This window comes from Vulpes vulpes, chromosome 6 (genome assembly GCF_048418805.1).
Source record: "Vulpes vulpes isolate BD-2025 chromosome 6, VulVul3, whole genome shotgun sequence".
NCBI lineage: Eukaryota > Metazoa > Chordata > Mammalia > Carnivora > Canidae > Vulpes > Vulpes vulpes.
Genome location: NC_132785.1, coordinates 100,061,843 through 100,087,076, shown reverse-complemented (window position 1 = coordinate 100,087,076; position 25,234 = coordinate 100,061,843). Strand labels below are relative to the sequence as shown.

Sequence of the window (25,234 nt, the reverse complement as noted above, 5' to 3'; positions counted from 1 at the left end):
CTTCTCTCCCACTTTGCCTGCCTCCCCCTCTTCCCTCTATCATCCGCACCCCTGCTGCCACCACACCTACACGCTCTCCAACGGGCTTTGACATCCATTTCTGCCTTTGCTTAATAAGAAATAAAGCAGCTATTTTGTTTTGTGTGTTTGTTAAAGGCTTTAAGCAGATTTCCCCAATCGAAAGTTGAGCAAATTTAAAAACCTGTTTGGGAGGGTAAGATTTTCAACTTGGCCACAAATCAGCGAATATGGATCCAGAAAAGCAGCCAGTTCTGCAGTGGTATCAGGAAGTGTTCCTCTTGATAAGAGAAAACCACCTGCAAAGCTTGGCGAAGCGTCCACTCCACCTCTAGGGCAAAGCGGCAGAGCAGACACCACTCTGGGGGGACCACCCATCTAGGAGGAGCTGCGAGGGCAGCTCCCAAGAGTGTCTGTGGGAGCCTGTCTCCTGCTGTGAGGACTAGGCTGTTGGCTCCCTCCCAGAACTCAGTGGACTAGGCTCTGCAAGACCTTGAGTAAGTCATTGCCCTCTTCTGGATCTAAACTGTTTCCTATAGTGTAAAATAAGATTAGATGAGATTAGTCACTTTCCATTATTTGTAAGTGTGGAAAGACTACTTGGACAAAATCTTGTATATAAGTTATATTAAAAACAAACAAACAAACGTGTCACTGGCCTAGTTCGGGGCTGGGGGGAGCCCCACCTGTTCTCACTTTGCCCAACACCTCCACCTCTTCCTCCTTCAGGCAGCAAGCAAGGACTCTCAGGGGAGCTCCTTGGCTGAAACATGGTGAAAATCACCAGATGTGATTATCTCTAGCCAGTGCACAGGGAAATGTTTAACAATAGTCTGGGAGTAGAGGGTGCTGATCTGTAGTGTTTTGCTGATTTCCGTTGTGTAAATACTACTACTGTGGCTATACTCAAGTCACCAATGTCACATCACTGAACGCGGAGTTGGGGTGCAGTAGCATACCATATGGTAAAGTAATTATGAAGCAATGAGTTTTGAGTATTTGTCACCTTCACTTTTAATATGTTTTATTTAACTATAAGTTTATATGATGCAATTCTTGATAACGAGCGTGTTGGCATTGATTTGCAAAATTCGGAAAATTCAATAATCAGTTATTACCACTTAGTATGAGCCAGCTCCAGGATACCACTATCTAGGATTTTTATAGTGCCAACATTCTAAATCTTTATACTAAAGCATAAGCCATTTGAAGCTGGGAAGGGCCAACCTAGGGATTTTGGAAGTGTGCTCAGGAGGGGGGCAGAAAAACATGTTTTCAGTGTAATATCCCACACAGAGCACAGAACTAAAAAATAGATGGCCAGCCAGTGAATGATGCAATGACCCAATGGGGCAGTGGCCCAACCCACATTCAGTAGGCTTTGTACTTTGAGTTATTTTTCCAACCATTAGTGGGGTAGGTTTATATTCCATCCACCCACATTATGTCATCCAGCCTTCCATGGGACAAGTGGCACCAACTGTGGCCAGGAGGTATCAGCAATGCACTTAGTTACAATGAGGTCTTGGAGAGCCTTCAACAGGGACGTCATCTGATACACAGACTGGTCACAGCTGAAAATCCAGGCATTTCCAGAGCCCTGCATGGATTCTACCTAGACTTCCAGGCAGCTGCAATCACCTTTGGGTGGGTACAATCTTGAGTATCTTCTCACTCCTCCCGGTTACTATCTCCCTGAAGATTAATATTCAATTCATACTTTTGTCCTCCAGTTCTTCCCAGAGTGTTTGAAAACAGCATGGGTCTTAAGGAGTTACAAGCCTGGATTCTGATGGAATCAAAATTCTAGTTTTGTCACTTACAAATTGTGTGACTTTGGGCAAACTGCTTAATTTCTCTGTATTTCCATTTCATCCTAGATAAAATGTGGATGATAATATTACCTACTTCAAAGCATTATTTGGAAGATCAAATGACTTCTGTATGTATAAAGTACTTAGAACAATATTTGCCACATAGACTATGCTATTTAAATGTTAGTTATATCATTATTACATATATAAATATATGATTATTACATATAATAACAATATATGTACTAAATGAATGAATGCAGGTGAACAAATGCATGGGAAAGAAGGGTCTGAATAGATGCAATGAGATTCTTCTGGAAAACAAATGCCAAGTATGTATTTATAATAATTATAATAAATAATAGTAACCTTAGCTAGCATTTGTGTTTAAAATACATTTTATAAGCATTATTTCGTTAATTCCTCATAAAAATTCTAATAGGAAGGAACTGCCTTTAGCTGTGTATTACATAGATAAGAAAACCCAGACTCGTTGAAGGCAAGAAATTTTCCCAAGATCACATAGTTTGTTAATGACTCAAATCCAGGTCTTTTGACTCTAGAGCTTAACCTCTTTACCACTTAACCCACCAGCCAGCTCCTAACCTCCAGCCCATATGCCTTCTCTCCTCAGTAATGCGCCCACTCCTCCGTGTCTTCACCTATTCCTTCAGGTCTATCCAAGACTTATGTCCTTTCTGAAGACTTTCCAGACTGTTCCCCTTAGTATGACGCTCCCAGCACTTCCATATACTGTGTGCCCCTCACTCTCTCTTGCCCATGGCTGTTACCCTAGACTCTGTGTTACACAAGTAGCTGTGTGGAGATTTTGCAAGATCCAGGTTAAATTCATGCCCAGGCTGAGATGCGCCCTAAGCCCCATGACACAGCCAATCCCTGCTGAAAGCTGCCCTGTATGTGCATCAGTGTTCCCCAGAAACTGCACTCTACTGCTAGCCCTAGTTCCGAGGCCAGTAAAATTGGAACAACGGGAAGTTCAGCTGGCTAGATCAAGCCTGGATCTAACCAAGCACCGCTAACTTCTCTAGGTCATGAACTCACTGGTGCAGAAAGGAGGTTGGAGAGCTAGAGTCAGCTAAGAAACAAGACAAGCTAAGGGGCACCTGGGTGGCTCAGCTGGCTAAGTATCTGACATTTGATCTTAGCTCAGATCTTGATCTCAGGGTCATGAGTTCAGGCCCCAGGTTGGGCTGTGCACCTACTTAAAAAAAAGAAACAGATGAGCTGTTTCAAAACTTTTTGTCAAAAAACAAAAAAGAACAAGACAAACAGAAAAGATGATCCAGCCTCTCCTCTCAAGGTGACTACTGCTAGCTCACATAGCTCACAGGTGCAAACCCCTTTAAAAGGATCCACGGACCAACTCACAAGAGAATACGAATGTAGGCAAGCGTGAAGTGCTGAGGGGACAGGAAGTTCAAAGGAGTGCTCAGGATGCAGTGGGACCCTTCAGGGAGACTTTCCTGGAGATAGTGAGTTGATTTTATAAGAAATTAAAAATAATATTTTCTTAGCACAAATGCAGTATATGCCCATGACAAACAAATCAGAAAATATAGACAAGCAAAGAAAGGAAATGAAAAAACCCCACCTACAATCTCGCCCACCTAAAGACAATTTCTATTAACACCCTCAACACCTTGACAACCAGATTTTGCAGGAGGCGATGTGCAGAGCTGAAGCACACGTTGTGTGTGTGTGTGTGTGTGTGTGTGGCTGAGGAGTGGGGCAGGGGAGGGTGGTGGGGAGTGGTGACTGTCCTGGCATTTTAGTCTATGCTGGGGAGTAAGTGATAAGGGTTGAAGAGCAAGACTAACGGGAGATCTCTGGGACCAGGCAAAGATTTGAAGCAGGAAGCAGTAGCAAGGAGCCTGGCTGAGCAGTGGCCCACTGAAAATAATCCTAATAGCAATAACGGAGAGCGTGTGTTGAGTGCCTCCCATGCGTTGGTATTGTGCTAAACATTTCACATTCCATCATCTTCTACAATCCTCACAGCCACGCTATTAAGTAGATAGTCTTATCCCCATTTTATGGTGGGTAAGGGGTTTGCCCAAGCTCAGCAACCCATACACCAATGTTTCTTAGGGTGTGCTTTATAGGTGAACCACATCAGAATGCCCTAAGCTGTTTGTTAGATCAATCAAGACAACAGGAGTCAAAAAACCCCAGACCTGTTTGCTCGTGGTTTGCCTGAAGGTCTTCTTCAGACTGAAATGCTTCTGATCAGAAAGTCACAAATGAGAATGTCCAGAAGATACCTATAAACTGGGAAATGCCAAGGGCTGTCTTCTGAGTAACTCACAGTCCCATTTCCTTCCAGAAATGCTCAGAGGATGACAGTGAGAAAGAGTAAGGGTGTAGCCCAAGATCTGAGTCCTGTGGGCTCTACACACCTTTCCTGTCCTTGGGTTAATCATCCATCTAGTAGCCCCCAGACCTGGAGAGAGCCTTCTGCAGGAGGTAAGGCAGCAATAAGATAGTGCACATCAATCATTCAAAAGCACCAGGGGGGATAATCAGGATCAAGAGGCAAAACCAGACCTGGGAGATTAGGGTGATAAGGAAGGGCTGGGAACAAAGAGCCCACACCCAGGTGCTTTCCCCTTATATCTTCACTTGACTTGAGCCTTCTAACCCCAGGGCTCTTATCTGCAAAATTACTGAGTTGGCTTTAACAGTCTCAAAGGTCCTTTCAGCTCTAGATGGGAAGACACTATCTAAATCCAGATTGTACTCCCACTGCCCTTGTTTACCTGGGGGCAAGTCCAGAAACCCTGAAGCCCCACAGCCACCTGGAGGGTGGTAGCAGATACCAGCTGAATCGGACAGATCAAGGCCAAAAGAAAGGTGACCTTCACCGGGGAAGCTGGGAAAGACCAGGAGTGGCTCCAGCCCTGGGTGAGATGCCAGCACCTCCCTACATGTTGAACACTTCAAAGACCTTTCATGGACATTGTCTCATTGGATCCTCCCCACTCCCTTATAGGTTAGCATTTTTCATAACCCCATGTGTGACCACAAGGCAGAGACAGAGAGAATGCTACAGGAATGAGAATGTATTTTCAAGAACACCCAGGAATGAGGTAGGAAAGGGGCATCTGGGAAGAGGCACCTGGTCCCTGGGCTTTCAATTCCAGACTGTGAGGCAGGTTTTGCAAGCTACCAGGGAAGTTTCCCTCGGGGCACTCAGGATCCATCTTCTTTCTCTTTGTCCCATTCTCATTGGTTGGCTGGCTGCCACTCAGCATGGAGCCAGCCCTCTGCTGGGCTGAGCTCCCCACTGTCATCTCTGAGGTATCTGTGACAAGATAATTGTCATATTAATAAATTTGCTGTGTTTTTCCATTGCCTTCTCTTTCCAGGCAGGCACTGCTAGTCAGGCTTTTTGCCTTAGGATTTTCTTGCCCTAGGATTTCTTGCCGGACTGAAAGCAGAAGCTGCTTGAAGCTAATAGATCTTCCTGTCTTTGGTAAAAGCCCTGGCTCATTGAGGAAATCAGACAGACACCCTGAGGGAGAAGGATGATGGAGGAGGGAGAGCTTTGAAGGACAAGGAGAGAGAAAGGACTGTGCTCAGAGACCAGAAAGTGAGAAGACAACTCTGATTATGAGAACAGAACCTATCGGAGTCCTGGGTAAGAGCCAGATCTCAGAGGACGTGACGCCTTAGGCAGGCCTTGGGCATTGGGTTTCCAGCCTCAACAAAGATCCCTGGACCCCAAAGTCGGACTCAGAAACACTAAAATCACCAAACTGGCTGAGACCCGAGGCACCAAAGGAAAATTCAGTGTGGGCTCCTGGCTGATGAGTGGGCAGGATGCCTCTCACTTTAGCCCAGTGAGGCACAATTTTTTCAAGGGGTTGAGCTCCCAGAATGACAGACTAATTATTTGTCCACTGAACAGGATGGGAGGCTCAGAGTCATATTTATTTTGACTAAATGGAAAAAGCATAGGAACATATTTCTAGCTCAGCTGGTTTGTAAAGTAAGAGTCACACCTGACAAAAAGAGAAGGCTAAATGACCCCATTGTCCTGGTGCCACCAGCCTGTGATGATACCAGTTACAGTTCCTTAATACCCAAATCTTATTAGCTCTAAGCACTCCTCAGCTAATGCAAGAATTCCAGTCCAATGCTCGGTCGGTTAGGATGCTTTAGCCACAAGTAACAGAAAACCCAGATTCAAATGTAAAAGGAAATAATATATCCCTAATGGGAATTCCAGAAATTGTGGGTTCCAGGTGTAGTACAATGAGTGGCTTAAGGTACTGAGGACACAGGTTGTCCTCATCTCTCTGCTTTTTTGTCCTCAAGATGTTGGCTTTGTCCTCCAGCTGGTTCCCTTTACAGTAACAAGATGCAGTAACATCTAGAGGAAGAAAAGGACACTCCTCCTGTATCTGCTGCTTAGAAGCACAGAAACTTTCCAAAAGTCCCCTGTAGAATTCCATTCATGTCTCATTGGCCAGAGTTAGGTACGCGTCTGTTCTTAAACCAATCTCTGGCAAGGGGATGGGGTTGCCATGGCTGGCTCAAAGGGAAGTTGGAGGGTTCATCACAAAGAACGCTGATACATTCCATCTCTCACACAGACATTTCCCCTCCCTTGGTTGGGCTTGGGTCTCCTTCATTTATGTTAAATGCTTTCTCAGGGACCCTACCATCTCCTAGAGAGTAGGAGGCTCTTGGATTTACTTAGCTAATTCTGAATCTCAAATTTGAATTCTGCTCCAGCTTTCTTTCCCAGGGGATCCTTTGGCAGAAACAGCTCTTTAGAGGAACAGCTCCTTAGAAGAACTCTTTTTGCCAGACAAATCCAAAGTTGGCTCTGGCCCAGCCAAGACCTCCATTGTGTGGTTGCTTCCACCTTGTGACCCGGACCTCATCCTGTCTTCTGCACCCAGGGGAGTCGAGCTGGGCTACCAGCAAAGCATGCTGCACAAGCCAGGGCAACGACACTGGGAAAATACCAGTTGTGCTGCTTTTCTCAGGAGAAGATTGTGAATATGGATGGCATCAGGATTTCTCCTTTAGATTATTCAGCACATTGATATTAACCCCATTTTACATTACATTAAAGAGATGGGGAGTGGTAAAGTAGCATGCTTAAGGTCACTCGGCTAGTTAAGCAGCAGAGCCAGGAACATTCTTACATGAGTATTTTTGTGTATATGTTTTGACTTCTCTTGGGTAAATGCCTAGAAGTTGAATTGCTGGTTCAGCATATGTGCATGAGCTTCTCTAACTATGAGAAACTGGCAAACTATCTTCCAAAATAGTGTATGAGTGTTCCGGTTGCTCCACAACCTCATCAACATTTGGTGTTGTCAGTCTTTTATTTTTAGCTATTCTAGTTGGTATATATTTGTTTTAATTTGCATTTCCCTGCTGGCTAGTGATGTTGAGCCCTCTTTGCTGTGCTTACTAGCCATTTCTATATCTTCTTTTATGAAGTATCTGCACATTCTCTTTAAACTGAGTTACTTTTTTTCTTATTGATTTGTAGAAATGCTTTATATTTTATCAATAACTATTCTTTGTTTTGCAAACACTTTCTCCCAGCCTGTGGTTTGCCAATTAATTTTTCTCAAGGGTGCAGAAATTTTAATTTTGATGTGATCTATCAGAGTGGTATTTTTCTTTAATAGTTATTGTTTTATGCAAGTTGCCCAAAAAAACCTTTGACTACTCAAAGGTTTTGAAGATATTCTCCTATTTATTCTTCTAGAAGCTTTATGGTTTATCTTTTACATTTAAGTCTATGATCTCTCTCAAATTAGTGTCCATGTATGGTGTGAAATGCAGGGCAAAATTCTTGTTTTTAGTATGGAAATTCAGTTGTTCCATTGTCACTTGTTGAAAAGCTAACACATCCCATAGAAGTGAAGCAAGCTGACCTTGCTGTCAAAAATTACTTAGCCATATAAATGTAGGTCTTTTTCTGGGCTTTTTTTCAGTTTGATCTCTATAACTATCCTTACTCCAATACCCTGGTCTCAATTACTGTAGTTATAGAGTAAGTTTTGAACTCATATAGCTTGAGTTCCCCCCTCCCATTTTGTTCCTCTTTTTCAATATTGCTTTAGTTGTTCTAGATGTGTTGCTTTCTTATATGTTTTAGAACCAATTTACACACACACACACACACACACACACACATCTACTTTGGGATTTCACTGAGCTAAATAGGTACAAAAGGAAAAACCTACAGTTTCCTTCTGATGTTAAGGAAGAACCCAATTCTTCCCTGCTATGTCTTTCTTCCCTGTGAGCAAGACACCAGTGAAAACCTGTACTTCTTAGTGACCACTTCCTCAGGTTTGATTAATTTGCTAGAGCAGCTCACAGAACTCAGGGAAACACTTATATACATTTACCAGTTTATTAAAGGTTATGATAAAGGAGACAGATGAATAACCAGAGGAAGAGGTACTGAGCACCAGTCTGGGAGGATGCTGAGTGCAAGAGCTTCTGTCTCAGTGGAGTTGGGTGTGTCACCCTCCAGGTATTAATGTGTTGGCCAGCCTAGAAGCTCTCTAAACTCCATACTACTGGGATTTTATGGAGGCTTCCTCACACAGGAATGATCAATAATTAACTCCATTTCTAACCCTTCCCCTCTCTGGATGACAAGGGGTAGGGCTGAAAATCCAAGCTTCTAATCATGGCTTGGTCTTCCTGGTGATGAGCCCTCACCCAGGAGACCACCCAGAGTTGCCTCATCAGAACAGACGGTGCTCCTAGTTTTCTTAACACTTAGGAAATTACAAGGGTTTTAGGAGCTCCATGCCAGGAACCAGGATGAACTCCAAATATATATTTCTTATTATAAATCACAACAACATGCTTCCACTTCAATATGTTTCTTTGCTGATGTACCAATCCTCTGTAACTTCTTTCTTGTCACAAAAGAGAAGGATCCCTCCACATTTTGAGGGTTAACTCCTCTGCCAATTTTTTTTATTTCCTCTCAATCTGGCTCCTCTTTTCCTCTTGAATTAAATTTAAATGACCTTTAGCACCCACTCCACCTCTGCCTTCCCCTTCCAGGATTCTCTTCAGTCACATATAAGTGCTGGCTTCCCTTCTCACATGTTTGCTCATTTCTGTAATTCTTGTAGTAGAGGGCCTGCCTTCTATCAGTTTCCAGAACTTCTCAATTATGAATAAACCCCAATTTACCAGACCCAGTACCTCATCCGTCCTCAGGTTCTCCTCTCTGTGGTGTTGTGCTCAGGTTACTTTCTATCTCCTTGGTGGACCTCTCTTTTTATACAACTGTTTTTCCCTCCTTTATAGGCATGCTTGCCACTGTTTGGTGGCCTCAAGAGACTAGAAGCCATCAGACAAATACTACCAACTTCCCACCTGCAAATCTAAAAAAACCATAATTCCTCTGGTCAAAATGGAACATTTATTTCTTCCTTGACCTACAGTAGTTCCTCCAACTTGAAGGAAGTCCTGTCTTTTCCCACCTTGCTGGGGACCTCTCTCTAACAATCAGCTTTACGTGTTCTGGAATCTTAAACATCTCCTTTTCTTCTCTTCTTTCTCAACATCGTGAACACATTGTCTCCATCTCCTTTTTTTTTTTTTTTTTTGAAAAATAGCCTTATTTTCACTTTCATTTTTTTTCACTTTCTTTTATACCTAGTACACAATGACACCTTCTAAAAGAGTTATGTACCCATTGTTTTCCCTTACGTCCTTTTTGGTCACTCCTTAGTCCTCTGAAATTTGGCCTTTGTTTCCAATACATCAGTAAAAAACCTCACCAAGGTTATCAATGACTTTATTGCCAAAATCTCTTGGATCTTTGTGGCCCCTTGACCTATTCCTGATAGCACTGATATTGGTCACACTTCCTCCTCCTCCAGCATCCCCTCCCAATAACTGTTTCCTCCTTGTACGATGTTTGTTTCCACCCTTCAGCTCCTGGGGTCCACCCTCCAGCTCCTGGGGTCTACCCCCAGCCTCCTGGAGTTCACCCCTCAAATCCTGGGGTGCACCCCCCAACTCCCATGCCACCAATGCTGAGGCCCCCACTGCCCTCCGAAGGCCCTGGGAACATTCCACCCCCTCCTCCAGCCAACTGAAAAGCAGCCCCTTCTCCAGGCAAGATTGGTGTCGTGTGTTCTGGTGTTTTCCTTCCGAGCTAAGCGTGGTGCTCTGGTACTGGGCTGTACCGTGTCCCCAGCACTCATTAAACGCCTCCCCTCATGAAAAAAAAAAAAAGAAGGAAAAGCCTCTCCTTTGGATTCTGTCCTGGGCTTCCTTCTTTTCTCACTTTCCCTGAATGATCTCACCTACTCCTTGACTCCATAAGTATTTATTGAGCACCCACTGTAAGTAAGGTCCTTATCTAAGCCCTGAAGATATAACAAGTGCCTGTTCTCATGGACTTCACAGTTGCCAATGATGTCAATTCCATCTGGATACCAATGACACATAAATTGTCCTCCAGCCCAGATCTCTCTCTCTCTCTCTCTCTTTTGTCTACTTGGTCTGCGTGGCTATTCCACATACACCTCACACTCAGTATCCAAAACTAAAATTGCCATCCTCAGCCCACCTTCAGACCAGTTCTTATCTTTCTATCTCAGTTATGTGAGCCACAAAGTGTTCATCATCTGTGTTCACTATCTTTGATTTCTCACTTTCCTTCTCCTCCTAATCTAATCTGTAACCAAGTCCTATCAAGTATACCTTCTAATCCTCTGAGGTGCCTCTGGAATCCATCCACTGCTCTTCATGCCCCATACTATTGCTGTAGTTTAGACTAAAATCTCCACCTCCTTGAGTCCCAACAGGTCCCTCCATTGTTGATCACTTCCTCACCACCACCACCACCCATCTTCAATCCATTGTCTACACTGTGGCCATAGTCATTTGCTGAAATAACTCTGATCACAAGACGACCCTGCTTGAAATTCCTTGTTGCCTTTAAAATAGAAGCCAACCCCTTTAAGATGGCCCAGAGAGATCCTGCCTACCTCTTCATCCCTTCTCTTCCCACTACTCTCCTCAGTCTTAACCCTCCAGCCACACAGACTTTCATTCCCTGGGTGTGCCATGCTCACTCATACCTCCAAGCTTTCAGAAGTGCTTTTCCCCTAGCCTGAAATACTTCCCTAATCCTAAACTCAAACTTTTACCAAGCTAACTGCTACCTACTGCAGTCTCAGCTTAAACATTACTTCTGGAACACTTTCCTTAAAATCTCTAGTCTATATGTCAGTGCCACCCTGTCCAATCCACCCTAGTATGATTTTCTGATTTCTTTTGTTATTCTCTGTGCCCTTCCCCTCATTAGACTCCAAGCAACAAGAAGACAGCATCAAGGCCTATGTCACTCATGCTGTGTAGTTGTATTCTCAACTTTTAGAAAGTACCAATCAATACATATTTGTCAAATGAATGGATAATTTCCTGCCCTTCTTTTTCTGCCCTCAAAATACAGATATTGTTTAAGATTCATGTCTCTGAGCTTTGCTCAATTTCCTTCCTTATCATTGATTCCTATGGCTTCAATGATCAGGTCTGTGTGAAGAAGTCTCCAATCTACCCACAAGCTAGATATCTCTGAGCACTATGTCTGCATTTCCAACATTATGCTAGACATTTATGCCTGTAGGTCTTTTTCATCACCTCAAATAAAGGATATAAAACATTAAAAGCATGCAAGGATAGGTATTCAAGGATGTGTAATGCAACACTGTCTATAATATTGAGAAACTGTAAACAACCCAAATGCCCATCAAAAGAGAAGTGGGTAAATAAATTCCAATACTACTGTAGAGCCTTAGAAAGACTAAAAAGATTTATACACTGACATGAAAAGATGTCCTTGATATCCTATTAAGTAAAAAAGCAGGTTTCAGAATGATAAATATAGTTTAGTTTCGTCTTATTCAGTTATTCAACATGCATATATTGAGCATCTACTACAAGCCAGTTTCTCTTCCAGGTGCTAGGGATGTGCAGAGAACAAGACAATGTCCTTATTTTCACAGAGCTTTCTAGACAGACAATGAGCCAATTATATATATGTGAAATGTCAGGTAATGATAAGCATTATGAAGAAATAGTACTGGAGTACCTGGCTGGCTCAGTCAGTAGAGCATGCAACTCTTGATCTCCAGATTGTGAGCTCAAGCCCCACGTTAGGTATGGAGCCTACTCTAAAAAAAAGAAAAGAAAAGAAATAGTGTTATGAGATGTGCTATTTTAGGTAGGTAGTCAGGAAGGCTTTTCTGAAATGGTGACAGTTGAGCAGAAATCTGAATAACGTGAGGATGGGCCTCTTGTGAATATTTGGGGAAAGGACATTCCAATCAGAAGGATGGGCTGAGATGAAGTAAGGAAAGGAGAGTAGTGAGACATGAGGCCACACACTCCACCTGGGGTCCAGCCATGGCAAGGGGCTTCGGAGTCCATTGTATGATGGAAAAGTCAGTCTTCGGAGGTGTGTCTGTTATAACATGTTGGTGTTTCATTGAAAAAAGTTAGAAAAAAAAAAAAAAGTTAGAAAAATAAGTACCAGCTCTAATCAGAAAATATTTCCAGGACACGGGATTACAGGAGACTTTCATTTTTCAAAACTATACCCTTTTGTTTTGTATGAATGTTTTATTGTGAGTGTGTTTTAGTTTGGTAATCCGAAAAGGAAAGGATGATTTAAAAACTTAGTGCATGCCCTTGACTCAACAACTCCCTTTGAAGCAAAACATCCTTTAAAAAAAATTAAGTCTGTAAAAATGTGCGTATAAGGATGTTCATTATAGTGTTATTTACCAAAAATTGGAACTAATTCAAATGTTCCACAATAGGGACTTGATAGAATAAATCATGGTGAATTTATATGATGAAATCATAGGAGCCCTGACAAAGTATGTCAGAGAATATCACCTCAGGCTCAAAGCCTAGTTCAATTCTCAACTCAAAGAAATCTTTTCTGGACACACCTGCCTCAAAATGATTTCTTCCTTCTCGAATTTTATTTGTGCCTATTGTCTGTTGCACTCCTCTGGCCCTTACCCCACATGCAATTCCACTATGGAACAACAGATTTAGTTCACACTTGGCTCACCATAAGCTTTGCTGATGGAAAGAAAGGCAGAACAACTCCAAACAATAGATAATCCATTCCTTTGTAAATTCATCACAGCATTTATTTTGTAGGAGATTCAGCATTCTAATTAGCTTTCCTTATGCTAATATTAAAAGTGAGGAACTTATGCAAACACTGATATACGGGCGGGTGGCAAAGGCAAAAAGATCCACAAAAAGACTGAAAAGTGGCGGTCCCCTGGGTAGCCCCCAGATGGAAATCAACACTGGGGTCAGGAGAGTCCTCAGGGCCCTTCCCCTACACACTCACCATGCTCTCTTCACTGAGAGGCTGGAATACACACCCTCTCCTCAGGCTTCTGTGCCCCATGCCCTGGGTGTGCAATGCTGAGGGCTTTCTGAGCTCAGCTCTGAGCCCCTGTGTGTGTGTGTGTGTGAGCCCCTGTGTGTGTGTGCGTGTGTGTGTGTGTGTGTGTGTGTGTGCTTCTCTGGCCTGGCCTTGTGGCAGTGAAACAGCCCCTTGATGAGTCATGCGAGGCTGCCTTCCACCCTGTCCAATCTGTGTGGCCTCGCGGCTGACTCAGCAGCTCCCACAGAGGCCAGGACACATTCCTTCCGCCCACCTCACAGTGGTCTCCTCTGAAAGGGGCAGGATGTCCTTAGAGAGAAAGGGGCCACATTATCCCACAGCCATCTTAAACTGCCCTTCTTTTGTGTGACATGAGGGCTCACTGAGGAAGCCTCTTCCTCCTGGTAGCCCTGAGCAGCAGGCCGGGTTTTCTACCAAGGGGGGCATCTGAGGGGGCCTGTAATACCCCAGCTGAGGACTCATGGGTCACACATGAGTTAACCAGTAGATGACATATTTATTGCTGCTAAATGCTGACACTGGCAAATTTGTTTGTCTTAGGGCTGTCTTTTTTTTTTTTTAGGGCTGCCTAATTCTGAAGCCCAGAAGGATCCTCTACATGGATGGTTAATCTCTTAAACTGATCCCAAAATGGATTATTGGGTGCCCTGTTCAGTGCTTACTGCACTTACTCACCAGTTCTTGTTGGGAAAAAGGGGGAGTGGTATTTGGGTTTTGTAGGGCTTTATTTTAGTTGGGGGTTGCCTTTGAAAATTCCCAGAATAAAATCTATTGCTACAAACAATCTTTTTCCTTTGCTTTTCGTCCCCCACTACCTCCTTTCCCTCCTCACATCCCTACCTCTTTCCCCATTTGCCAGTCCAGCCCATAAGTTCTCTCCCTCCCTTTCTGGTTCCTACCTCACCTTCCCACCCAGACAGGAGATGAGGGTGGTTCTAATAGGAGATGAGGTGCTATAATGCCCTGCAGATGCCCGAAGCCTCACACCCAAGAAACCAACATTCTTGTCTCATGTCTCCTGGCTTTGGCACCATCCCATGGTCCCAACTCCCTCTGAATAGAAAGAATTCTAAATTCTTTTAACGTTCTTAACAAGGTAGAGTTCACAGCCCCACTGACTGAAACACTCATGGTTGGTCCTTTCCATGAGCCTAGGTTGGTGCCTTTTGCAGTGGGATCTGGAGGCCACAACTAAAACAAAATAAACATCCTCCCCCACAAGAACAAAAAAAAAACAAAAAAACAAAAAAACAACAAAAAAAAAACCTCATTCCAGAGTCTCTTTGTTCAACTAAACAAAGATTTAGGTGCCAGGCTCTATGCCTGGGCAGAAACCCAAAGGTAGAGAAGTCCTGCTCCGAGGGAGTTCACATTCTGGCTTCTCACAGCTAAGCTTTTCTGGAGCACACTGGTCATTGGCCAGTAGAATGAAGTCACCTTCCTGCCTCAGCTTCCAACAGAAGTGGCAATTCTGCTTCCTTGCAGACTCATAAAGGTTCTGAATGGTAAGGGTCCTGAGACATCCCCGTATCAGAGGTGGAAACTGAGGCCCAGAAAGAAGAATGGTCCTGGGCAGGTCACATAGCTGGTGGCTGAGTTCGGCCTAGGCCTGTTTCCTTTTTCCCCACACCGCCCTGCCTCTCAGGCATTCCTTTGCGCTGATGAGCCAGGTGAATCCAAGACAGCTGGCTGCTTCTGGGTTTGGCCTGATTGTTCCCTTCCCTTGGGAGTTGTCCAGATAAACTTCCCAGCATGCTAAGAGGCTCACCTCCCAACTTGGAAGGACAGGAGTTCTCTGTGAGACCAGAGCCAAAGAAACTCAGTCAGCACTGATACTGTCAAGCTCCCTGCACAAGGTTTTAATACAATTGCCTCCTGCCCCCAAGGCCAGAGCCCTCAGATGCCCACAGATCTGGTCTATGCCTGAGAGCATTGATTTTTTGGTCCTTGAAATTCATCCAGTGCAAGTGTTTTCAAGCTAGCGGTCCCAAGCCATTAATTGGTGGCAAAATCTAATTTTTTAAAGGAAAGAAAAGAGTAGAAATGTCAGAGTATAACACATTTGTGGTAAGCAGAATCTCGGAGGACCCCCAATGACCTCACATAATCCCCTTGAGTGTGGATAGGACCTGAGAAGATGATGGGATATCACACCCAAGATTATGGTAGTTATCCAGCAAAGGAAGGGATTTTGCAGAAATAATTAGGGCCCATAATCAGCTGGCTTTGAGATAATCAAAAGAGAGATTATCCTGGATATGACTGACCTAATCAGGTTAACTCTTTACAAGAGAGGACCTCCTGTGGGCCTCACAGAAGAGGCAAACTGCCGTGAATTCTATTGCTGCAAGGAAATGACTTCTGCCAACACCCGTGGGAGCTTGGAAGAGAACCTGAGCTTCATATGGATGGCAGTACCAGCTGACACCTTACTGCCGCCTGGTAAGACCTCGAGCAGAGCATCTAGCTACACTGTGCCTGCACCCTGACCCATGGAAACAGAGATAATAAATATTTGTTGTTTAAACCACTTGGTTTGTGGTAATTTGTAGCACAAAAATAGAAAACTAATAGAATACTCCAACAGTAAAAGTAAGTATTATTAACTTTTTTGTATATAGATCCATGAGTATTTGACCATGGTATAAAATACAAGTTTTGTTTTAGGATGTGATCAAAACCTTGGAAGCCATTGATATAGTTGGACAGTGATTTATCCCAGGTTAGGCAGCCATTCCTGGAAGAAGGAAAACTGGAATCCAAGTGTCCCTGGCTAATGCTCCTTCCATCATACCATCATACCACACTGCTTAATGTTGTTAGGAAACATTAATTCCATTTTTGAGAGGAAAGAAGAGTGGGAAAGAGTTGGTTTACTCTGGCTGAATCAGTTCTTTCTGCGTTAGGATACTGCCACTCCATGACATTCTTCTTTTGTCAGACTATCCCCACTCCACCTGCCTCAAGGTCTATTTCACTGTATGTTATTACTGTGGGGTAAGTGCTTTGCATAAATGATCTTGGTTAATTCATACAGCAGGCAAATGAAGTAAACATTTAATACCTCTATTTTCCAGATGACAAAAGTGAAGCTCTGAGAGGTTAAGCAAAACATAACCGAAGACACAGGGCTGGTAAGTGATAAACCCAGGATTCCAACTCACGCCTGCTGAATTCCAGTGCCTGAACCCTTCACACTTCTGACACCAAATGTGTGGGTTTCCCACAACAAGCAATTCTCCAGTTCTCTGGGGACACCACATGGGTATCTTATAATTTAATTCAATTCTGACACTAACCAGGTTAAGGTTTCTGTCCCATAAGACATACCCACACTTCAGATGCCAACCACAAGTAATGGGTCTCCAGGTGACCTACACTTCTGTCTAACTTGGCAACAAATCTGAAGTTCCCATAACCCTTTCCTTGATTTCAATAATTTACTGTAACAGCTCACAAAACTCAGGGAAACACTTTAAGTACTGTTAATGGTTTTTTTTGAAGGATACACACGAATAACCAGATAAGAGGTTTGTAGAGTGAGGTCCAGATCCATCCTGAGTATGACACCCTCCTGGCATGCGGATGGATATACCACCAACCTGGAATCTCTCTGAACCCCTTCATTTAAAGTTTTTGTGGTTCCATTAAATACGCATGCTTGATTAAATCATCGGCCTTTGGTGGATAACTCCATTTCCAGCCCCTATGCAACTGGAGATCACAAGTGGGGCTGAAAATTCAGACCCTCTGATCACAAGGTCAGCTTCTCAGACAAGCAGCCTCCACCCTGCAGGAGTCACCTCATTAGCATAATGCAGTTGTGGTTGGCTGGGGCTTATTATAAATAACAAAAGACTCCCCTGCCACCCCAATCACTGAAGGAATTGCAAAGCTCTCTAGGAGCTCTGTCTGAGGAACTGGGCACCAAGACCAAACGTATTTCTTGTTATATTGCAGAGGAGCCAGGATACAAGGGCACTTCGCTCCAGTGACCCCCAAACAGACCAGGTGTAGCCATTTTTCTGCAGACACATCCAAAGGCAGACGAGTGGTGGTGAAACAAGAAAGGGATTTACTTCAGTGAGGCCAACACTGGGAAGACAGAGGACGAGTGTCCTGTCTCAAAGACTGTTTCCAAAGTGCTGAAAATACTTCCAGGTTTATATGAGAAATATGTGGGACAAAGGTCAGTGGGTACACATAGGTGGGCAGTGAAGGTCAGATTGGTCATTGTCTTAGGGTCAGTCACCCAGAGTCTTGCTGGTTCAGCGCAGTCCTTGCTGCTTGAGGGGGTAGTTTAGTTTCCCAACAAGGGATGCTTTGTCCACAGGGTCTTTTGCCTGAGTTAAGAGATGAGCCAGAAAGAACTTGGTCAGTTAGACAGTACAGACTGAGGTCGAAATGAAGGCAGTTCAAGTCCTCTTTGAATTTCACACAATCACAGCCCTTAACTACTGGGTGCACTGCTTCCCACAGGAAATCTCTCTCCACAGAAATTTAGTTGGCTCAGACTTTGCATCTGGGAAATGTCCTGGGTTTTGAGGGAAGCTCTGTATAGGTAGAAATACATAGCTAATATTTATTGAGCATTTATTCTATGCTGAGCACTGCAAAAGGCACTTCACAGTCATTATCTCCTTAAATCTTCACAACCCTATGAGAGTAGATACTAGTATTACCTGCAATTTACAGATAGCAAAACTGAAACTCAGATGGCGTCAAGAAATAACTTACGTGGGATTATCCTAGGAATGCAAGGGTCATTCACTATTAACCATTAACATAAGTCACCATTTGAATGGGTCTAACGAGAAAAAACATATGATTTCACCCTAAAAGATAAGAAAGCATTTGAAAAAATTCAAAAAAAATGGCACAACCACCTTGGAAAACAGTGTGGCAATTCTTCAAGAGGCTAAATATATGATCCCGGAACTCCACTCTTGGCATCAGCTCAAGAAATCAAAACATCTGTCTACACAAACACTCGCTCAAAGATATCCATCTAAACATTATTCACAATACCCCAAAGATGGAAACGATCTAAATGTCCACCAAGAGATGACTGGGTAAACAAATTGTGAGATCATATACAATAGATTGTTATTTGTATACAAAAAGGAATGAAGTTCTGATTCATGCTACAACATGGATGAACCTGGAAAACATTATGCTAAGTGAAAGAAGCCAGTCAAAAAAGACTACATATTGTATGATTCCATTTATATGAAATATCCAGAACAGATAAATTCATACAGACAGAAAGGAGATCAGTGGTGGTCTGAGGCCAGAACAGACATGAGGGCTACAGCAAGAACGATAAATGGCCTCTAACGAGTATAGGGTTTCTTTCTGGGATGTTAAAAATACTGTAAAATTAGATGGTGGTAATGGTTGTACAACTCTGTGGATTGTACTGAAAACCACTGAACTGTATCAACTTTAAACAAGTGAATTTTATGGTATATAAAATCTGTCACAATAAAACTTTAGAGAAGAGGAGCACCTGACTGGCTCAGTCAGCAGAGCAGAGCATAACGCTCTTGATCTCAGGGTTGTGAGTTTGAGTCATAAGAGAATGCACATTAAAACCATACTAAGATAGCATTTCTCACTCATCAGATGGGCAAAAATTCGAAATACTGACAATATACTCTGCTGGTGAGACTGGAGAAACAGGCACTCATCGATTGCTTGTGAGAATGAAAAATGGAGAGGAATTTGGCAATATCTTAGAAACGCAGATCCGTTTACCGTTTGTCATAGTCTTCCTACTTCTAGGAATTTACCCTGAAGGTACACATCCAACAAATTTTTTTTAAAGATTTTATTTATTTATTCATGAGAGACAGAGAGAGGCAGAGACATAGGCAGAGGGAGAAGCAGGCTCCCCGCAGGGAGAGCCTGATGTGGGATTCGATCCCAGGACTCTGGGACCACCACCTGAGCCAAAGGCAAACGCTCAACCACTGAGCCACCAGGTGCCCCCACTCCCAACAATTTAAAAATATTCAGGTACTAGGTTGTTCCTGGAACATTATCTATTTCAAAAAATATATATATTAATACCTTAAATACCTAAACATGGAAGATTGGTTAAATAAACAATGACATTTGGTTGAAGCGCTATTAAAAACAAAACCATGTGGAAAATCTCTATGACCTGATTTCCAGAAGATAATAAATGAAAAATGCAAAGTGCAAACAATTATAAATAATGTACTTTTGTATCAAAGATAAAAGGGCATAAGAAAACTTAAGTATCTGCTAAATTTTGAAAAGGACAAAATGAAAAACCACACATACATTAAAGAAATGGGAGGGCACCTTGGTGGCTCAGTGGTTGAGTGTCTGCCTTCCACTCAGGTCATGATCCCAGGGTCCTGGGACCAAGTCTCACATCCCGAGGGGAGCCTGCTTCTCCCTCTGCCTTTGTCTCTGCCTCTCTCTCTGTGTCTCATGAATAAATAAATAAATATTTTTTTTAAATGGGAAAACACTGAAGTGGAATCCCTACAAGGAGTAGAGGAAGAGGGGCATATGGATGTTTCTCCGTGTATATCTTGGTGTACAGTTTTGATTCTTGGGAAGTACATCAATGTTCTACATGTTTTAAAAAATGAATTACATAAAGGACAGGAGGAAGGAACACAAATAAGAGCAGATAAACCCAAACACACCTAAAAAAAAAAAAAAAAACCCAAACACACCTGATACAGCCTCTCAGTTGCGAACCCACCCTCTCTTACTCTGCCCTGCAGACCACATTTCCGCTGTGCCCGAGACCTCTGGGTGGGGCTGTGCCCCCCACCTGCGGACAGGGGGCTACAGGGCTGCAGGAGGGACAAAGGGCTGTCCTTCCTGCTTCCTTCGCAGCAGCGATTCCCAGAGTCTCACTCCAGCGACCTGCCACCCCAGAGGCCACAGTGCCTTCTCCTAGCAGCTCGCAGTTCCTCCAACAGCCTCATTACACTACTTGGGCAACCCCTGCTCTAGCCAGCGGGTACCCCCTCTCGGAGCCCTGGTTTCCAGCCCGAAGGGCCCCTTCCTCCGAAACCACAGAAACCAACCCCCAGGTAGCACCTTTTCCACAGAGGAGGTCTGAGTCTCGACCCATAGGTCCGTTCTGAGTGTCTAAGGCTTAAAAATTCAAACTACTTCCTTTTATTCTCTCAACCCTGAGTGATTATCTCAGAGGAATGAAATTTCGAGTGTTGGTTGCTTAGCGCTTTTCTAGAGTTTCTAACTGGTTAAGTAATGAACACGTGCTACCTTTATGACAAGAAAAAGAAGGTGCCCCTCTTATGTGATGACGCTTCATTGTGCCTGAGTACAAACATAGAGGCCGTGTGTGTGAGTGATGGCCGAGGCTACGGGGCTCCATGGGTGACGGCCAACTTCTGCCCCTGCTCAGCAGAACTGGCCTGTTCAATTCTGACGTGTCCCTTCCATCCTTCCCCCTAACCGAAGATTACTTGAAGACTTTCTTGTTCTCTAAGCAAGCGATATCGGCCCAGAAAGACATTTCTCTCAGAAGCTTTTCCAGAAGCCTACAATAAAGCTGAGTCTCCCAAAGTAATGTGAGCCAAGGAGCCAGAGGAAAGAGGAGACCCTGCCAGGTTCCACGGGGGAGGGCGGGAGGTCCTGGGTTCCTCGGATACGGGAGAGCTTGGTTCTTGTCTCACCGACTCCAAGAATGACTCTCGCGGACACAGGAGAGTGAGTAAAGGGACAGAAATGTATTAAGTAAAGGTATAGAGAAAGCTCTCAGAAGTGAGGGGGTCCCCACAGGGTTGCCGCTGAGGGCTTGTGGGGCTGGTCTTTTGTCGAAAGCTGGCTGGGAAGCTTGTGGCCTTGAGATTCTTGTGCTGTCTTGGTTTGAGTTAAGACTGGTGATAACATCCTTAATGGCTTACTTCTTCTTTGGGGTCTGGTTATTCTTTGTTGGTCACAGAGGACTGTCATAAAAAGACACCCTCCCCTCCCACACCTAGGGCAGGCTGGGCTGGCTGGCTCCCTTATCTCTGGCTTCCTGACACCTCAGCATCTGGGGGATTTCTGTGAGCTGATTCTGTGGCCCCCTACCTAGCCCTGCCTAGCCCTGTTTGTCCCTAACTCCCCTCCGCGTTCTCTCTTCCCGCCCGGGCTAAGGCCAGGGGGACAGGAATGGGACTTACAGCTGCCTGTGCCCGATTCCTACCTCCCTACAAAACAAAACAGAAACGAAAACAAAAAAATCCCGTCCTCAGAATCCAGACCAGGAACTCTGGAGACATTGCATGTTCTGGCAAGCAGCCTGATGGCTAATAGATAACAGGTTATCCAGGAAATAATTAGAAGCCCGCGCCCACATGGATCAGTTGCAAACACTGACCTCTAGCATTCAGGACATGGCCCCCCAAGTAAAGAACTCTTTCTTCTTTCACTTCCAGAGGCTGGGAAAACGTTAGTGCTCTCTCTGTTCTTTCAAACCTGACAAATGAACAAGTACAGAAGCTCCAACAGGCACCGCAGCCCGGCAAAGCCCAGGGCCTCTCCCTGAGCCCCTGGGGTAGGTGAAGAGGCTCCTGTCCCAAGGTAGGAGGCCAGGGCCAGCTTACTTTTTCACCATTTCCCACGGGTGTCTTCCATCTTCTCACCCCTTTCGCCCACACTTCTGCCCCAGCCCTGCTCCTTCCAAAGTCCACGCCTGGCTGCCCAGGGCGGCCATCCAGCCCCCACTGTCTTTTTCCAGATTCAGCACATTGCACTGCCCGCTCCCCTCCTCCAGACACTAGGCTTGCTTGTTTGTGAGGAGGGAGCAAGACTCAGAACTCAAAGCTCGGTTTATGTTTTAGGAATTCATGTGGGTTCGCCACTATAGATTATACTCTTGTGTTGCATCATTGTTGCTTTTAATAATGGTTTCCAAAATGGATTCCTCTTCAGAATTCTTTACGGTTTTCTGCAGCATGATGTATAGAATTTGAAAGTAAGCAGGAATGCAATGACAGATTGAGGCTTTCTCACTTTGTCTTAAGTAGATGGAAACAGCTAATAATTCTCTTCTTATATATATCATGTCAAATCACCCTTTTTTTCTTCCAGTCTTTGGATGGGGCTTGTGTTTTTCTCTAGTAAAAGCAAGAGTAGTAACAGTAACTACCATGTTCCTAGCACTGGCCAGTGCTGGCTGTGCTAAGCTCCTTATGTCCATTGCCCAGTTAACTGTTTCCATAGTCTGGTTTTATTATCCCCATTTTACAGGTGACAAAACAGAGGCCTGAAAGAGATTAAATAATTTGCCCACAGTTATTTCAAAAAAGAAAACAAGTAGAAACAGCAAGGATCGAGGTGCCTGGGTGGCTCAGTGGTTGAGCATCTGCCTTTGGCTCAGGGCATGATCCTGGAATCCTGGGATCGAGTCCCACATCAGGCTCCCCACAGGAAGTCTGCTTCCTCCTCTGCCTCTGTGTCTGCCTCTCTCGGTGTCTCTCATGAATAAGTAAATGAAATCTTAAAAAAAGAAAAAAAGGAAGAAGAAAAGGAAACAGCAAGGATTCTGAGATTCAAATCCATGTCAGATTCCCAAGGTCCATCCTCTGTTACCTACATCATATTAACTTCTTCAGGGAGGCAGCCATTAAGAGTCCTGAGCCCTCGGAGGTGGGATAAAGGGGATAGTGATCTGTAGGGGGCAGATTTCAGAGCTTGTGGCCACAGTGTCATAGCACCCAAAATTGCCCATCAGGGTCAGAATCTGCCCAGGGCTCTGCACCCTCTCTTTTGAACCTCACCACAAAACCATGAGTCAGACATAATTTTTCACCACCCACCACCACCCATGTTATGTATAAGATTTAAAGTGAAGGTCAGAGACGTGATTTGTTCAAGGTCACTCAACTGGTAAGTGGAGTAGAATTGTGGTTTTGAATTCAGGCCTCCAATTCTCTAATCTACTTTCGTCTTACCATGGCCTCTGTCTCTCAGCCACCCGGGCGTTAGGGCTCCCTCTCACGCAGGGGCCAATGGTGCCAGGCACCCTGGCTCTTTGCTTATTCGCGGTGTTCAGTAGTTTGAAAAGCACAGTGATAGATGTGAGTATGGGTTCTAGAACCAAACTGCCAGAGTCAGAATCCCAGCTCTGCCATATACAAGTTACATGGCCTTGCAGAGCTCGCTGTGCCTGTTTCCTCACTTGCAAAATAAGACGGAGTAAGAGCAGCCGCTTCTACAACGGCTGTGACTGAGGCGTGTGACAAGAGCTTGGGATCATGAACGAAGCAATCAACAACTGCCACTTATTATGGTCATTTAGCAATTTCTACCCCGTTGCCAGGTTTACACAGAAGCTACTATTTCAGTTAGTGCGATATATATTTCCTGCCAGAGATAAGCCCTCGGGGCTCCTCTGCCTTTAGCTCGAGTGGCTTCCCCTGAATGCAGACTTCTTCGGGGCCAAGATTCAGGTTGCGAGTAGTTGAGGTGGTGATCCCAGAAAGCTCTGTGAGAGAATGAGAAACATGAGGCAGGGAAGGGAGGCAAGACTATGAATGAACAGGTTTCCACTGACAAGAAGGGGGCTGGATCCCACCGGGTCCCTTTGAGAAACTGGAACAGGTCTCAGGATGATCCCTGGGGACCCTCACAGCCCATTCCCCCATGGAGGAAGGGTTGCCCCTGGAGCAGTCATCCCCGCTAACCTCTGGGGCCAGCATGCTCCGGGGCAGAGCACACCTGCAGGCTGCAAGAAGCCAGAAGTTGTTGGTGTGTGGGGAACGGGTTGCAGGTGACCCTGGGGTAAGCCAAGGGCACGTAGTTGGGGCCCTGCCTGCCAGCTCCACAGTAATCTCCCAGTGTTGCTAATATATACTCTAGGTGTATTTTTTTGTTTCTCAGAAACACTTGCCAAATAGCCCCATTGTTTGCTCTGGATCTATTTTTAATGAGCAAAATTTCCTCCTTGAACTGTTAAGTGCCTGCTTAGAACTGTCTCAAGAACTTCTAGATAGTCAAGGTCCCCTGAAGTATCCATAATCGTGACAGTCCCCTGCATGTCTGTGCATTGTGCCTTCTAGTTTACAAAATTAAAAAATACTTTTCACACACATGATCTCATTTAATCCTCATGGTAAGCCAGCGAAGAGGAGGATAGTTCTCCAAAGTAGTCCCAGAGTTCTCGATACTTTTACAAGGGATTAGAAACAGTTTAGTGATTTCTGTTGAGAGATGATTCCGAAGGCCTGAGGGAAGTTTTGCAGCATCTCCGCTCTATCTAAACAGTTCCTAATGGACCGAAAAAGACCTATTCCAGCCATTTTACTCAGGTTTGGAAACTTTAAGAGTATGGATGCTTTAGGAATAATAAAACAACTCGGTTACTTTGTTCATTTCTCTCAAACGTACACATGTAACGAGATGTTAAAATAGAAATTTCTGACAAAGACGACAGAGATCACATTCTAAAATGAGGTGTTGGACCTCCATGCAGGCTTTAGAAAGAAGGCAGGTGGTTAAAGAAAACCAGTTTTGTGATTTCTGCACCCTCATTCATGGTAATAAAATGGCTAAGAATTTGGAGGTGAGAAAATTGGATTTTTGAACAACATTTTTGGTATACCATGAGTCCCAGTCTCACCCTTAAAAGAGAGAAGGGAGTATAGGACCCTTTTCACAAGCTTAGAGAAAGGGGACCCATCATGTCCATTGAGAGATTTAGAGGACACAGTGCACAGGTGTCCAATTCCCACATAGAAAATCTGATGGACAAGCAATGGGCTGACTACAGCTTTGAGGAGTAAAGGGGAAGGTCAGTGACAGCCTGTGCTCTCAACGTTTGTCACAACGTTGTGGGCAGCAAAAGAGATCAGAATACGCCACCTTAAAATATGCCACTTTGACATATGGATTATTTTGAGCCAAAAACAATTAGGAAACAGAGCACACAAGAGGACCT

General features: G+C 44.2%; 1 long non-coding RNA gene across 1 annotated transcript in view; it reads left to right on the top strand.

Moving 5' to 3' along the window:
• LOC140599228 (uncharacterized) overlaps positions 1–14,050 on the top strand; it is a 33,925-nt gene extending 19,875 nt beyond the window's left edge. The window contains exons 2-3 of the long non-coding RNA XR_012001913.1: positions 5,219–5,490; positions 13,859–14,050. This is a non-coding gene — a long non-coding RNA (uncharacterized lncRNA). The remainder of the gene's footprint in view (positions 1–5,218; positions 5,491–13,858) is intronic.
• Positions 14,051–25,234: the final 11,184 nt, after the last annotated feature.